General features: G+C 47.0%; 1 protein-coding gene across 3 annotated transcripts in view; it reads right to left on the bottom strand.

The window, feature by feature from the left end:
* Nucleotides 1-8902, bottom strand: part of LOC137429291 (uncharacterized) — a 45600-nt gene extending 36698 nt beyond the window's left edge. Inside the window, exon 1 of one of the 3 annotated variants that reach the window (XM_078779493.1) lies at nucleotides 8689-8902. The gene's annotated coding sequence lies outside the window, so the exon portion shown is untranslated. Of the gene's footprint in view, nucleotides 1-8668 lie in introns of all 3 variants that reach the window. The other 2 variants (XM_078779494.1, XM_078779495.1) reach the window with 2 other exon arrangements.
* Between the last annotated feature and the right edge of the window lie 6877 nt (nucleotides 8903-15779).

The following is a 15779-nucleotide window of genomic DNA, read 5'->3' as shown; positions in this document are numbered from 1 at the left end:
AAAACTGGAGATCCCCGACTTATGGCGAACTGGCGACCAATGCTGTGCACGGACTACAAGCTTTTTTTTCAAAAGTACTGGCTAATCAATTTTAAAAGGTTATTGGTGACCTGGTATTACCAGAACAGAGTTACTGTGTTCCTGGAATATCCATCCATGATAATATTTCTTTAATCAGAGATCTCATTGATGGTAACCATGTGCAAAAAGATTTTGGAATGATGTCACTTGATCTTGAAAAGGCATTTGACAATATTGACCATAAGTTTATGCATCATGTATTACAGGCATGCGGCCTCGGAGAAAACTTTCGATCCTACATTTCCTTGCTATACACAGACATATTTAGTTTAATTAAGATTAATAATGTGCTGGCTCCCCCCATCAAGGTTCGGAGAGGAGTACGGCAAGGGTGTCCAGTCTCTGGTTTATTGTTTGCTCTTTCTTTAGAGCCCCTTCTCAATCTACTGAGAAAGGAGATTTCTGGAATAGCACTTTCTCCCATGAGTCCGCCGCTAACCCTATCTGCTTTTGCGGATGACGTCTGCATCTTTGTAAAAGATAAAGATGATAATGATATCCTTGTTGAGTGCCTAACAAAGTTTCACTCTGCTTCCTCTTTAAAAATCAATTGGAGCAAAAGCAAAACGTTATACCCTCTCTTTATCACAACCTTCCTCAGCCTGTACCACTGCCTGGCTACATCCCTCTCCTGGCTACATCCCTCCCCGCAGAGTTACTGTGGGGAAGTGAGGGAATTAAGTACTTGGGCATATTCCTTGGTTCCCCACAGTATGCTCAAAAAAATTGGGACGGGGTAATTGAGCAAGTGGGAGAAAGATTGAACCGATGGAAAAGGGTTTTACCTCATTTGTCTTTCAATGGCCGTGTGCTAGTGATCAACAACTTAGTTGCCACAATGTTGTGGCATAGGTTAATCTGCTTGCAGCCCCCAGAGTCCTTGCTCAAATCACTCCAGGGCAAACTGGCGGACTTCTACTGGGGAGGCTACCACTGGCTACGACCTGACGTGATATGTCGCCCCTCGGCTGAGGGTGGCCACAACCTCGTCGACATCAAAGCCCGCCTAATGGCCTTCTGGCTGTTGTCCATTCAACGCCTCCTCTCCATGGAACATCTGCCAGGCCGGCTCCCTGCACGCCTTGTGCTGCAGCGAGCGGGTAGGCTCGGGTACGGGTTTGAACTTTTTCAAATGAACATCCAACATGTTGACATATCGCTCCTCCTGCTTTTTACCAAAGCCCTTTTGAATGCCTGGCAGAGCCGTTCTGTGAGTCGTCAGGTGGACACATATGTCATAAAAATGCTAGCACACAAGCCTTTGTTTTATAACCCTCTCTTTCCCGACATTCCAAAAAGTCGAGTTTTTGCCAACACTTAATAGCAGCTGGTATCTTGAAGGTGCGGCATCTCCGACATGACTCGGCGTATGGTTGGAAATCCATAAGTGAAACGCAGACTTAACAGGGATTTGGTCCCATAGGGTGATCGCAAACATTTTGAGGAAAATGATTCAGGTGGGATGGCAACTTGGTCTAACTTGGACTCAAGGTACAGAAGATGAATCGAATGAGCCAACAGTACCTAAATTGATTGTTGAACCCATTCAGAATGATTTGCCCCCTGTTAGCGATAAGTCAAAGCTTTTCCAGACTATGGACAGCAAGGGCATCTATAAGATGTGCCTTAAATTGTTACATGGGATTCCTTCGTTAAACGGGGTTACCCGATGGAAAGGATGGTTACCCGGAGGACCCCTCTCCGAACCTATCTGGGAAGCCATGTATAGTGAGCCCATATCAAAAAGAACAGGTGATCTCCAGTGGCGTTTGGCCCACTGGATTGTTCCCTCCAACATGTTTATTAGACATTTTTTTCTCCTGTATCTGTTTGTTGTCCCTTTTGTACAATCCATGAAGACTTGCTTCATGCATTCCTAAACTGTGTATGATTATTTCCTTTGTTTCATTGGTTGAATTATATTGCAAACAAAATGCATATTACTTTTTCTTTGAGAAATTTCAACTTTGGTTTTGCTCCTTAACAATATCCTGTATCTAAACTATTTAGTTTCCTAATAGCAACTGCAAAACTTGCTGTTTATTTAACAAGAAAAGATCAACTATCTGGCAAACCGACAGAGCCTGTAATATCATGTTGTCTTTTAATGCATTGGTCTCAGCAAGATTGAAACTTGAGTTTACCTTTTCCAACAATGCCGGAAATCTTCAAAACTTTATTGATACTTGGTGTGTCGGTGGTTTTTGTGAAGTTGAATAAAACGAATTGAAAAAAACTGTTGTGAGATGCTGATTATGTTTCTTTCATTTGATGATCATTGGTTGTTCTTTTTGACATTATTGATTTTATTTGTTTGTAAAACATGTATATCATTACTTTTTGGTATTTTTGAAATAAAAGGACTCAAAATTCTCTCTCTCTCTCTCTCTCTGTCTCTCTGTCTCTCTCTCTCTCTATCTGTCTCTCTCTCTCTCTCTGTGTGTGTGTGTGTCTCTCTCTCTCTCTCTCTCTCTCTCTCTCTCTCTCTCTCTCTCTCTCTCTCTCTCTCTGTCTCTGTCTCTGTCTCTGTCTCTGTCTCTCTCTCTCTCTCTCTCTCTCTCTGTCTCTCTATGTGTCTCTCTGTGTGTCTCTCTATGTGTCTCTCTGCGTGTATGTGTGTGTGTGTGTGTGTGTGTGTGTCTGTGTGTGTGTGTGTGTGTATGTCTCTCTGTGTGTGTGTGTGTGTGTGTGTGTGTGTGTGTGTGTGTGTGTGTGTGTCTCTCTCTCTCTCTCTCTCTGTCTCTCGCTCCTTCTCTCACCCTCTCTAACTCTGTCATGGCCCTGACTTCGTCAAGGAGTGGCCACACCATCCTAGATGTGGGAGATATCTGGGTCGCTCCTGGAAGATCAATCGGCCATCTCCGTGCCACGGGCTTGTTCAAGAGAACTGCCCGGGGCTATACAGCAACAACAACAACAGCAGTTGTCAATCAGCAACTGTCTTTATTCCGTCGGCATTGGATGTCATGCCACTTGGTGGACTTTGGTGCATGACTTCTGCATCTGTAGAGAAATGACCACACATCTCCTGGCTATCCTGCTCTGTATGTACAAATGGAGCGCAGTCATCCCCTGGCCACCCTGCTCCATATGTGCAAATACAGCGCAGTCATCTCCTGGCTATCCTGCTCTGTATGTGCAAATGGAGCGCAGTCATCCCTGGCTATCCTGCTCCATATGTGCAAATGTAACGCAGTCATCTCCTGGCTATTCTGCTCCGCATGTGCAAATGGAGCGCAGTCATCTCCTGGCTATCCTGCTCTGTATGTGCAAATGGAGCGCAGTCATCCCTGGCTATCCTGCTCCATATGTGCAAATGAAACGCAGTCATCTCCTGGCTATTCTGCTCCGCATGTGCAAATGGAGCGCAGTCATCTCCTGGCTATCCTGCTCTGTATGTGCAAATTGAGCACAGTCATCTCCTGGCTATTTTGCTCTGTATGTGAAAATGGAGCACAGTCATCTCCTGGCTATTCTGCCCCTTTGTGCAAATGGAGCGCAGTCATGTCCTGGCTATCCTGCTCTGTATGTGCAAATGGAGCGCAGTCATCTCCTGGCTATCCTGCTCCTTTGTGCAAATACAGCGCAGTCATCTCCTGGCTATCCTGCTCCATATGTGCAAATGGAGTGCAGTCATCTCCTGGCTATTCTGCTCCGCATGTGCAAATGGAGCACAGTCATCTCCCGGCTATCCTGCTCTGTATGTGCAAATGGAGCACAGTCATCTCCTGGCTATTTTGCTCTGTATGTGCAAATGGAGCACAGTCATCTCCTGGCTATTCTGCTCCTTTGTGCAAATGGAGCGCAGTCATCTCCTGGCTATCCTGCTCTGAATGTGCAAATCAAGTGCAGTCATCTCCTGACTATCCTGCTATGTATGTGCAAATCGAGCGCAGTCATCTCCTGGCTATCCTGCTCCGAATGTGCAAATCAAGCGCAGTCATCTCCTGGCTATCCTGCTATGTATGTGCAATTGGAGCGCAGTCATCTCCTGGCTATCCTGCTCTGTATGTGCCAATTGAGCGCAGTCATCTCCTGGCTATTCTGCCCTTTTGTGCAAATGGAGCGCAGTCATCTCCTGGCTATCCTGCTATGTATGTGCAAATGGAGCGCTGTCATCTCCTGGCTATTTTGCTCTGTATGTACAATTGGAGCGCAGTCATCTCCTGGCTATCCTGCTATGTATGTGCAAATCGAGCACAGTCATCTCCTGGCTATCCTGCTCTGTATGTGCCAATTGAGCGCAGTCATCTCCTGGCTATTCTGCTCCTTTGTGCAAATGGAGTGCAGTCATCTCCTGGTTATCCTGCTATGTATGTGCAAATGAAGCGCAGCCATCTGCACATTGAAGAGTCTGCTGGACATGTAACCTTGAATATAGACTCTGGCAGTGGTGGCTGACAAAGCTTTCTTGATTACAGTGTAGGATGAGGATGGATTTATGTCAAGGTAAAACAAGGTAAAAACAAGGTAAACAAGGTAAAACAAGTGAACAAGGTAAAAAGGAGTGAAGGATTTATGTCAGAATGCAGCCCTCTTTTAAGCCGTTAGCAATAATTGAGTCTGATTGTCTGCCACCTAATGACAGACAACCCATCGCAGATACCATCACATCACCAAAGTTGTGCACTCATCTGACAACGTTGTTTAGGTAGGCCATTTTAGACAGCGACATCCACAATGACTGATTTGTTCACAGTGTCACCGGCCAAAGTGAGGGCTTGAGCTCTGAAAAGGGTCTTGCCTGAGATTGCAAGAACAAAAATGATGCAATAGTTGTTCCAGTCGGATCTGTTGCCTTTTTCTTTTCTTACATACAAAGGTTACTTATCCATCTTTGAAGTCACATGGAGGTGTTTCTGTATCCCTGTGGTACAAAATTGGAGCATGGATTAATTGCTTGGTGTAACTGGCTCAACAACGAAGACTCCGGGTGGGATTCTGTGCGGACCGGATACTTTTCTGAAACGTCTGTTGCGTGGGTCTGCTTATTTCAGAATGGTTGCCATCTCATCGATGATCATTGCTTAAGGTAGCCATTTGAAGCCGTCAAGCGGCACATTTGCGAAACGGGACGAACAAACCGGGCTGGACTCAGTTTACATTTCAATCTGTGATGGGGTCAGGCACCTTCAAACTGGTAGGTAAATCCTTGTGCATGCTCTGAAACAACAACCTTAACCCGAAATATAAAGATAATTTTATCACCTCTGCCACCGAAAATGGGCTGAGGTTATGTTTCACCCCTGTCTGTCTGTCTGTTTGTCTGTTTGTCAGTCTGTCTGTCTGTCTTTCTGTCTTTCTGTCTGTCTGTCTTTCTGTCTGTCTTTCTGTCTGTCTTTCTGTCTGTCTGTCTGTTTGTCTTTCTGTCTTTCTGTCTTTCTGTCTGTCTTTCTGTCTGTCTGTCTGTTTGTTTGTGAAGAAGGTATTTCAAGAAGTTGTGGACGGATTAGGACGAAATTTGGTGGATGAGTTGGTTAGGTGACAAGAACAAGATGCTTAGATTTTAGTTCAGGTCCAAATTCATATCCGGCCTATCAGTGAATACAAAACATAGACTGTTCAGCCTGGCAGAGGTGTGCGCTCCACCAGTGCTGTTGTAGATTGAACAGATTTTTTTGATAAATTGCTGTTGTTTTAAGTATGTATACTATTTTGTGCAATGCCAATGCATACCTTTTGGTGTAATTGGATAATCTTGCTCATTGTTTTTGTTTTTGCATTGTCTTTACAATAAGATAAGAAAATTGTGACCAGTTTAATAACATTACCATGGTGACAATACTCAAAAAGACTATTCTGTTGGACTTCTCTGTCTTATCTGTGTAAATACCTACCTTTTTAGGTATTAGGTCGTGGACAGCAACCGCTCAGGACAGTACTACTGTTCTGACTTAGGAGCGTTAAAGTGGTGCCCGGAACCATCTTACACTCTCGGTGTCAGGATTGCTGGTCTTACTTTCTGTCTCACTCAAACTATATCTACCGGCCTAGCTTGAATCTCTTTCTCGCAAACAAACATCCACCCCATACCTACCTTTCCGAGTGCGAAGGAAGCAAAACATCATACACTTTTCATCATACACTTTTCTTCTCTTTTATTTAAGGCCTGGCCTCGATGAGGGCTATACAGTCCGTGCCTGGAGCCTCCAACATCAAAAAAATTAAAAATGTCAAAGTTCTGTGTAAATGTCATCAAAGTGAGTTGGACTTCTCTGTCATGAATGAGTCTTCTTTGTGTAAATGGAAAAATCTGCATGGTCCGGCATTAGCTTGCTTGCTCAGCTCAGCTCAGCTCAGTTCCGGCTCAGCTTGCCACAGTGGAAACCGAGGCCTACAAGATCTTTGGAATCTCTCGGGTTGAAGCTGAGTCTATGGACCTATCACTTCATTATTGCAGACAGGTCGGTGGTCTCTGTCTTCTACCACCTCCTTTCTGGTCTGCACCCTCTGCTCTTTCCGTGCTCCGTCCCCAACTCTCCCTCTATCTTGGCCTTCAGCTCTGCTGTTGGTGTTTCCCTCTCTCTCTACTGTTCCTTTTGTCCTGTTGTGTCCTGATACATTCAGTGTAGGCCTACTAGTACTACCTCTTCCATGAGCCTCGACTATGTATTCAAAAAAACAAGATAATTTGAACACCTCCTCAAGGCACTAAAACTCTAACTAAAAGGATTGAATTGAATGAACTTTTCCATCAGGCTCATGTGATAGTTTATATGTAGTGAATCCACTTGCCTTTTGGCTGCCTCGAATGGGTTTGATTCCCGACCAGACAATAAACTCCCAGGTACTCGCAGGTGTGGTGGTATTTGCATCCGTGAGTGAGCCATCATTTGGAGGAGATGTTCATGTCGCTGTTCCATGAGCAAACATTCCCGTGTAGGTGTTAACGATCCTGTAGTACCTTTTAAAATGACGTATGGCGGCATCATGTGTCGATACCCTGACCAAATGGCTGCCTCGTTTCTTTGGCCCCTTTGGGGAGCACTGTGTTCGAGTACCAAATCAACATGTCCATGCAAGTTCTCAAACTATGGAAACCTTCACGACTACTCATGAGCATTTTGATGACCCCCAGATGGTGGTGGAGCAACAACAACGACTTTTCCAACCAAAGAACCACTCTTGACATCACTCGGGATTCCTGATGATGTGGAACAAGAACAGACGAAGCTGTGAAATGTTTCTTGTACAATGGCCATTGCGTTACGCCTTTTCCTGGTGGAATACTGACCATTAGTGACGAATTTTGCAGCAAAAGGAAACATTGCATTATCCATTGCCCTTAAAACACGAGAAGGGGACTCAGTGGAGCGCATACCCACCAGGCTGAACAGTTTACGTTTTGTATCCCATTGATAGTCCTGATCTGGATATGGACCTGAACCAAAATATAATTACCTTGTTCTTGTCACCTACCAAACTCATCCACCAAGTTTCGCCATGAGTCATCCACAACTTTTTGAAATATCATGTTATATATCGTTTTTGGTACTTTCACTCAAATGGTGAAGAATCACTTGAAAATTAAATAACCCTCATATGAAGATCCATATCCAGATCTTCACCAAAATGGAATCAATTCTTCCTTGTCACCTACCCAATTCATCCACCAAGTTTCGTCCGAATCCGTCCACAACTTTTACAAATATCATGTTATATATATCGTTGTTGGTCGTATCACCAATGTTGAAGAATCACTTCAAATTAAATAATTCTCATATCAGGATACGTAACTGGATCTTCACCAAAATGGAATCAATTCTTCCTTGTCACCTACCCAATTCATCCACCAAGTTTCGTCCGAATCCGTCCACAACCTTTTCAAATATCATGTTATATATATCGTTGTTGGTCGTATCACCAATGTTGAAGAATCACTTCAAATTAAATAATTCTCATATCAGGACACGTAACCGGATCTTCACCAATTGAATCAATTCTTCCTTGTCACCTACCCAATTCATCCACCAAGTTTCGTCCGATTCCGTCAATAACTTTTTGAGATATCGTTTTTGAGATAACGATTGAACATCGTTTTTGGTCCCATCACTCAATGTTGAAGAATCACTTGAAATTAAATAATTCTCATATCAGGACACGTAACCGGATCTTCACCAAAATTGAATCAATTTTTCCTTGTCACCTACCCAATTCATCCACCAAGTTTTGTCCGATTCCGTCAATAACTTTTTGAGATATCGTGCTATATATCGTTTTTGGTCCCATCACTCAATGTTGAAGAATCACTTGAAATTAAGTAATTCTCATATCAGGACACGTAACCGGATCTTCACCAAAATTGAATCAATTTTTCCTTGTCACCTACCTAATTCATCCACCGCGTTTTGTCCGAATGCGTCCACAACTTTTTGAGATATCGTGTTCACAAACAAACAAACATGAAGATAGGGGTGAAATCAACCTCCATCCACCTTCGGTGTTACAGGTAATAAAAGAGCGTTCTGGGCTCATCGATCTTGGGGAGGACGCTTTGAGCGGCCCTAATGGCGTGTCCTGCAGCGGGCAGTAGTGTCCAGTGTCCCGTGTGCCGTGTCCGAACGTCGTGCATGACATAAAGTGCTGCGCGCGCTCCTCCGTGCGTACCTCGCTCCTCCGTGCGTACCTCGCTCGCTCCTCCGTGCGCACCTCGCTCGCTCCTCCGTGCGTACCTCGTACCTCTCTCGCTCCTCCGTGCGTACCTCCTGCCTCGCTCGCTCCTCCGTGCGTACCTCGTGCCTCGCTCGCTCCTCCGTGCGTTCCTCTAAAGCGAGAATAAGCGGCCGCTCAGCACTTTCCGAGCGTCATTTCCCCCAAACAGCTGCGAGGGCGCGAAGGAAGCAAGAATGGAAGCTTACAGGTTGGAAAAGGTTGAGGTATTCGAAATAAAATTAGTTCCTACAATGAGGGCGAAGGAAACCATAAGCGGTCGTGAAGGAATTGGTGATTAAGCGATAAAGAAGGTGGATTAGTGGAGTGCATGGTGGATGTTAATATAACAACGAAAAAATGGGGATGACTTGGAGGGTTTGTTGCGCTTGCGAGAGGATTGAAAGAGAGAGGATGAAGTGTAAGTTTATAAAGAAGGGAAAAAGAGGATGAGGAGGAAGAGGAGGCTGTAGACTCCACCAACATACTTTATCTCCAGCTTTCTGTGTTTATTTCTCATTTTATGGCCCGGCACATACGTAATAAATACATGGATCCTAAGAACAATTTTGTTTTACTGACAATGGCAAAATCATCCTACCTCATCCATGTTCCACCTTCTACCTACCTCATCCATGTTCCACCTTCTACCTACCTCATCCATGTTCCACCTTCTACCTACCTCATCCATGTTCCATTCCTACGTCTTCCATGTTCCATTCCTACCTCATCCATGTTCCACCTTCTACCTACCTCATCCATGTTCCATTCCTACGTCATCCATGTTCCATTCCTACCTCATCCATGTTCACCCCCCTATCGACCTCATCCATGTTCCACCTTCTACCTACCTCATCCATGTTCCACCTTCTACCTACCTCATCCATGTTCCACCTTCTACCTACCTCATCCATGTTCCACCTTCTACCTACCTCATCCATGTTCCATTCCTACGTCTTCCATGTTCCATTCCTACCTCATCCATGTTCCACCTTCTACCTACCTCATCCATGTTCCATTCCTACGTCATCCATGTTCCATTCCTACGTCATCCATGTTCCATTCCTACCTCATCCATGTTCACCCCCCTATCGACCTCATCCATGTTCCACCCCCCTATCGACCTCATCCATGTTCCACCCCCCTATCGACCTCATCCATGTTCCACCCCCCTATCGACCTCATCCATGTTCCATTCCTACGTCATCCATGTTCCATTCCTACCTCATCCATGTTCCACCCCCCTATCGACCTCATCCATGTTCCACCCCATACCTACCTCATCCATGTTCCACCCCATACCTACCTCATCCATATTCCACCCCATACCTACCTCATCCATGTTCCACCCCCCTATCTATCTCATCCATGTTCCACCCCCTATCTACCTCATCCATGTTCCACCCCCCTATCTACCTCATCCATGTTCCACCCCCCCCCTATCTACCTCATCCATGTTCCACCCCCTATCTATCTCATCCATGTTCCACCCCCTATCTACCTCATCCATGTTCCACCCCCCTATCTACCTCATCCATGTTCCACCCCTCTATCTACCTCATCCATGTTCCACCCCCCTATCTATCTCATCCATGTTCCACCCCCTAGCTATCTCATTCATGTTCCACTCCCGATCTACCTCATCCATGTTCCACCCCCCTGTCTATCTCATCCATGTTCCACTCCCGATCTACCTCATCCATGTTCCACGCCCGATCTACCTCATCCATGTTCCACCCCCCTATCTATCTCATCCATGTTCCACCCCCTAGCTATCTCATCCATTTTCCACTCCCCGATCTACCTCATCCATGTTCCACCCCCCTATCTATCTCATCCATGTTCCACTCCCGATCTACCTCATCCATGTTCCACTCCCGATCTACCTCATCCATGTTCCACCCCCCTATCTATCTCATCCATGTTCCACCCCCCTATCTATCTCATCCATGTTCAACCCCCTATCTACCTCATCCATGTTCCACCCCCCTATCTACCTCATCCATGTTCCACCCCCCTATCTACCTCATCCATGTTCCACCCCCCTATCTACCTCATCCATGTTCCACCCCCCTATATACCTCATCCATGTTCCACCCCCTATCTATCTCATCCATGTTCCACCCCCCTATCTATCTCATCCATGTTCCACTCCCGATCTACCTCATCCATGTTCCACCCCCCTATCTATCTCATCCATGTTCCACTCCCGATCTATCTCATCCATGTTCCACCCCCCTATCTACCTCATCCATGTTCCACCCCCTATCTATCTCATCCATGTTCCACCCCCTATCTATCTCATCCATGTTCCACCCCCTATCTATCTCATTCATTTTCCACCCCCCTATCTACCTCATCCATGTTCCACCCCCCTATCTACCTCATCCATGTTCCACCCCCCTATCTATCTCATCCATGTTCCACCCCCCTATCTATCTCATCCATGTTCCACCCCCTATCTATCTCATCCATGTTCCACCCCCCTATCTATCTCATCCATGTTCCACCCCCCTATCTATCTCATCCATGTTCCACCCCCCTATCGATTCCATCCATGTTCCACCCCCTATCGATCCCATCCATGTTCCACCCCCCTATCTACCTCATCCATGTTCCACCCCCCTATCTATCTCGTCCATGTTCCACCCCCCTATCTATCTCATCCATGTTCCACCCCCTAGCTATCTCATTCATGTTCCACCCCCCTATCTATCTCATCCATGTTCCACTCCCGATCTACCTCATCCATGTTCCACTCCCGATCTACCTCATCCATGTTCCACCCCCCTATCTATCTCATCCATGTTCCACCCCCCTATCTATCTCATCCATGTTCCACCCCCCTATCTACCTCATCCATGTTCCACCCCCTATCTACCTCATCCATGTTCCACCCCCCTATCTACCTCATCCATGTTCCACCCCCCTATCTACCTCATCCATGTTCCACCCCCCTATCTACCTCATCCATGTTCCACCCCCCTATATACCTCATCCATGTTCCACCCCCCTATCTATCTCATCCATGTTCCACCCCCCCTATCTATCTCATCCATGTTCCACTCCCGATCTACCTCATCCATGTTCCACCCCCCTATCTATCTCATCCATGTTCCACTCCCGATCTATCTCATCCATGTTCCACCCCCCTATCTACCTCATCCATGTTCCACCCCCTATCTATCTCATCCATGTTCCACCCCCTATCTATCTCATCCATGTTCCACCCCCTATCTATCTCATTCATTTTCCACCCCCCTATCTACCTCATCCATGTTCCACCCCCCTATCTACCTCATCCATGTTCCACCCCCCTATCTATCTCATCCATGTTCCACCCCCCTATCTATCTCATCCATGTTCCACCCCCTATCTATCTCATCCATGTTCCACCCCCCTATCTATCTCATCCATGTTCCACCCCCCTATCTATCTCATCCATGTTCCACCCCCCTATCGATTCCATCCATGTTCCACCCCCTATCGATCCCATCCATGTTCCACCCCCCTATCTACCTCATCCATGTTCCACCCCCCTATCTATCTCGTCCATGTTCCACCCCCCTATCTATCTCATCCATGTTCCACCCCCTAGCTATCTCATTCATGTTCCACCCCCCTATCTATCTCATCCATGTTCCACCCCCTATCTATCTCATCCATGTTCCACCCCCTATCTATCTTATCCATGTTCCACCCCCAATCTATCTCATCCATGTTCCACCCCCCTATCTACCTCATCCATGTTCCACCCCCTATCTATCTCATCCATGTTCCACCCCCTATCTATCTCATCCATGTTCCACCCCCTATCTATCTCATTCATTTTCCACCCCCCTATCTACCTCATCCATGTTCCACCCCCCTATCTATCTCATCCATGTTCCACTCCCGATCTACCTCATCCATGTTCCACTCCCGATCTACCTCATCCATGTTCCACCCCACTATCTACCTCATCCATGTTCCACCCCCCTATCTACCTCATCCATGTTCCACCCCCCTATCTACCTCATCCATGTTCCACCCCCCTATCTACCTCATCCATGTCCCACCCCCCTATCTACCTCATCCATGTTCCACCCCCCTATCTACCTCATCCATGTTCCACCCCCCTATCTACCTCATCCATGTTCCACCCCCCTATCTACCTCATCCATGTTCCACCCCCCTATCTACCTCATCCATGTTCAACCCCCCTATCTATCTCATCCATGTTCCACCCCCCTATCTATCTCATCCATGTTCCACTCCCGATCTACCTCATCCATGTTCCACCCCCCTATCTATCTCATCCATGTTCCACCCCCCTATCTATCTCATCCATGTTCCACCCCCCTATCTATCTCATCCATGTTCCACCCCCCTATCTATCTCATCCATGTTCCACCCCCTATCTATCTCATCCATGTTCCACCCCCCTATCTACCTCATCCATGTTCCACCCCCTATCTATCTCATCCATGTTCCACCCCCTATCTATCTCATCCATGTTCCACCCCCTATCTATCTCATTCATTTTCCACCCCCCTATCTACCTCATCCATGTTCCACCCCCCTATCTACCTCATCCATGTTCCACCCCCCTAGCTATCTCATCCATGTTCCATTCCTACGTCATCCATGTTCCATTCCTACCTTATCCATGTTCACCCCCCTATCGACCTCATCCATGTTCCACCTTCTACCTACCTCATCCATGTTCCACCTTCTACCTACCTCATCCATGTTCCACCTTCTACCTACCTCATCCATGTTCCACCTTCTACCTACCTCATCCATGTTCCATTCCTACGTCTTCCATGTTCCATTCCTACCTCATCCATGTTCCACCTTCTACCTACCTCATCCATGTTCCATTCCTACGTCATCCATGTTCCATTCCTACGTCATCCATGTTCCATTCCTACCTCATCCATGTTCACCCCCCTATCGACCTCATCCATGTTCCACCCCCCTATCGACCTCATCCATGTTCCACCCCCCTATCGACCTCATCCATGTTCCACCCCCCTATCGACCTCATCCATGTTCCATTCCTACGTCATCCATGTTCCATTCCTACCTCATCCATGTTCCACCCCCCTATCGACCTCATCCATGTTCCACCCCATACCTACCTCATCCATGTTCCACCCCATACCTACCTCATCCATATTCCACCCCATACCTACCTCATCCATGTTCCACCCCCCTATCTATCTCATCCATGTTCCACCCCCTATCTACCTCATCCATGTTCCACCCCCCTATCTACCTCATCCATGTTCCACCCCCCCCCTATCTACCTCATCCATGTTCCACCCCCTATCTATCTCATCCATGTTCCACCCCCTATCTACCTCATCCATGTTCCACCCCCCTATCTACCTCATCCATGTTCCACCCCTCTATCTACCTCATCCATGTTCCACCCCCCTATCTATCTCATCCATGTTCCACCCCCTAGCTATCTCATTCATGTTCCACTCCCGATCTACCTCATCCATGTTCCACCCCCCTGTCTATCTCATCCATGTTCCACTCCCGATCTACCTCATCCATGTTCCACGCCCGATCTACCTCATCCATGTTCCACCCCCCTATCTATCTCATCCATGTTCCACCCCCTAGCTATCTCATCCATTTTCCACTCCCCGATCTACCTCATCCATGTTCCACCCCCCTATCTATCTCATCCATGTTCCACTCCCGATCTACCTCATCCATGTTCCACTCCCGATCTACCTCATCCATGTTCCACCCCCCTATCTATCTCATCCATGTTCCACCCCCCTATCTATCTCATCCATGTTCAACCCCCTATCTACCTCATCCATGTTCCACCCCCCTATCTACCTCATCCATGTTCCACCCCCCTATCTACCTCATCCATGTTCCACCCCCCTATCTACCTCATCCATGTTCCACCCCCCTATATACCTCATCCATGTTCCACCCCCCTATCTATCTCATCCATGTTCCACCCCCCTATCTATCTCATCCATGTTCCACTCCCGATCTACCTCATCCATGTTCCACCCCCCTATCTATCTCATCCATGTTCCACTCCCGATCTATCTCATCCATGTTCCACCCCCCTATCTACCTCATCCATGTTCCACCCCCTATCTATCTCATCCATGTTCCACCCCCTATATATCTCATCCATGCTCCACCCCCTATCTATCTCATTCATTTTCCACCCCCCTATCTACCTCATCCATGTTCCACCCCCCTATCTACCTCATCCATGTTCCACCCCCCTATCTATCTCATCCATGTTCCACCCCCCTATCTATCTCATCCATGTTCCACCCCCTATCTATCTCATCCATGTTCCACCCCCCTATCTATCTCATCCATGTTCCACCCCCCTATCTATCTCATCCATGTTCCACCCCCCTATCGATTCCATCCATGTTCCACCCCCTATCGATCCCATCCATGTTCCACCCCCCTATCTACCTCATCCATGTTCCACCCCCCTATCTATCTCGTCCATGTTCCACCCCCCTATCTATCTCATCCATGTTCCACCCCCTAGCTATCTCATTCATGTTCCACCCCCCTATCTATCTCATCCATGTTCCACCCCCTATCTATCTCATCCATGTTCCACCCCCCTATCTATCTCATCCATGTTCCACCCCCCTATCTATCTCGTCCATGTTCCACCCCCCTATCTATCTCATCCATGTTCCACCCCCTAGCTATCTCATTCATGTTCCACCCCCCTATCTATCTCATCCATGTTCCACTCCCGATCTACCTCATCCATGTTCCACTCCCGATCTACCTCATCCATGTTCCACCCCCCTATCTATCTCATCCATGTTCCACCCCCCTATCTATCTCATCCATGTTCCACCCCCCTATCTACCTCATCCATGTTCCACCCCCTATCTACCTCATCCATGTTCCACCCCCCTATCTACCTCATCCATGTTCCACCCCCCTATCTTCCTCATCCATGTTCCACCCCCCTATCTACCTCATCCATGTTCCACCCCCCTATATACCTCATCCATGTTCCACCCCCCTATCTATCTCATCCATGTTCCACT

The sequence above is a fragment of the Myxine glutinosa genome, chromosome 6, assembly GCF_964187855.1.
Source record: "Myxine glutinosa chromosome 6, kmMyxGlut1.1, whole genome shotgun sequence".
NCBI lineage: Eukaryota > Metazoa > Chordata > Myxini > Myxiniformes > Myxinidae > Myxine > Myxine glutinosa.
Note: the sequence above shows the minus strand (reverse complement) of the source record. Positions and strands in the feature narration are given on the sequence as shown.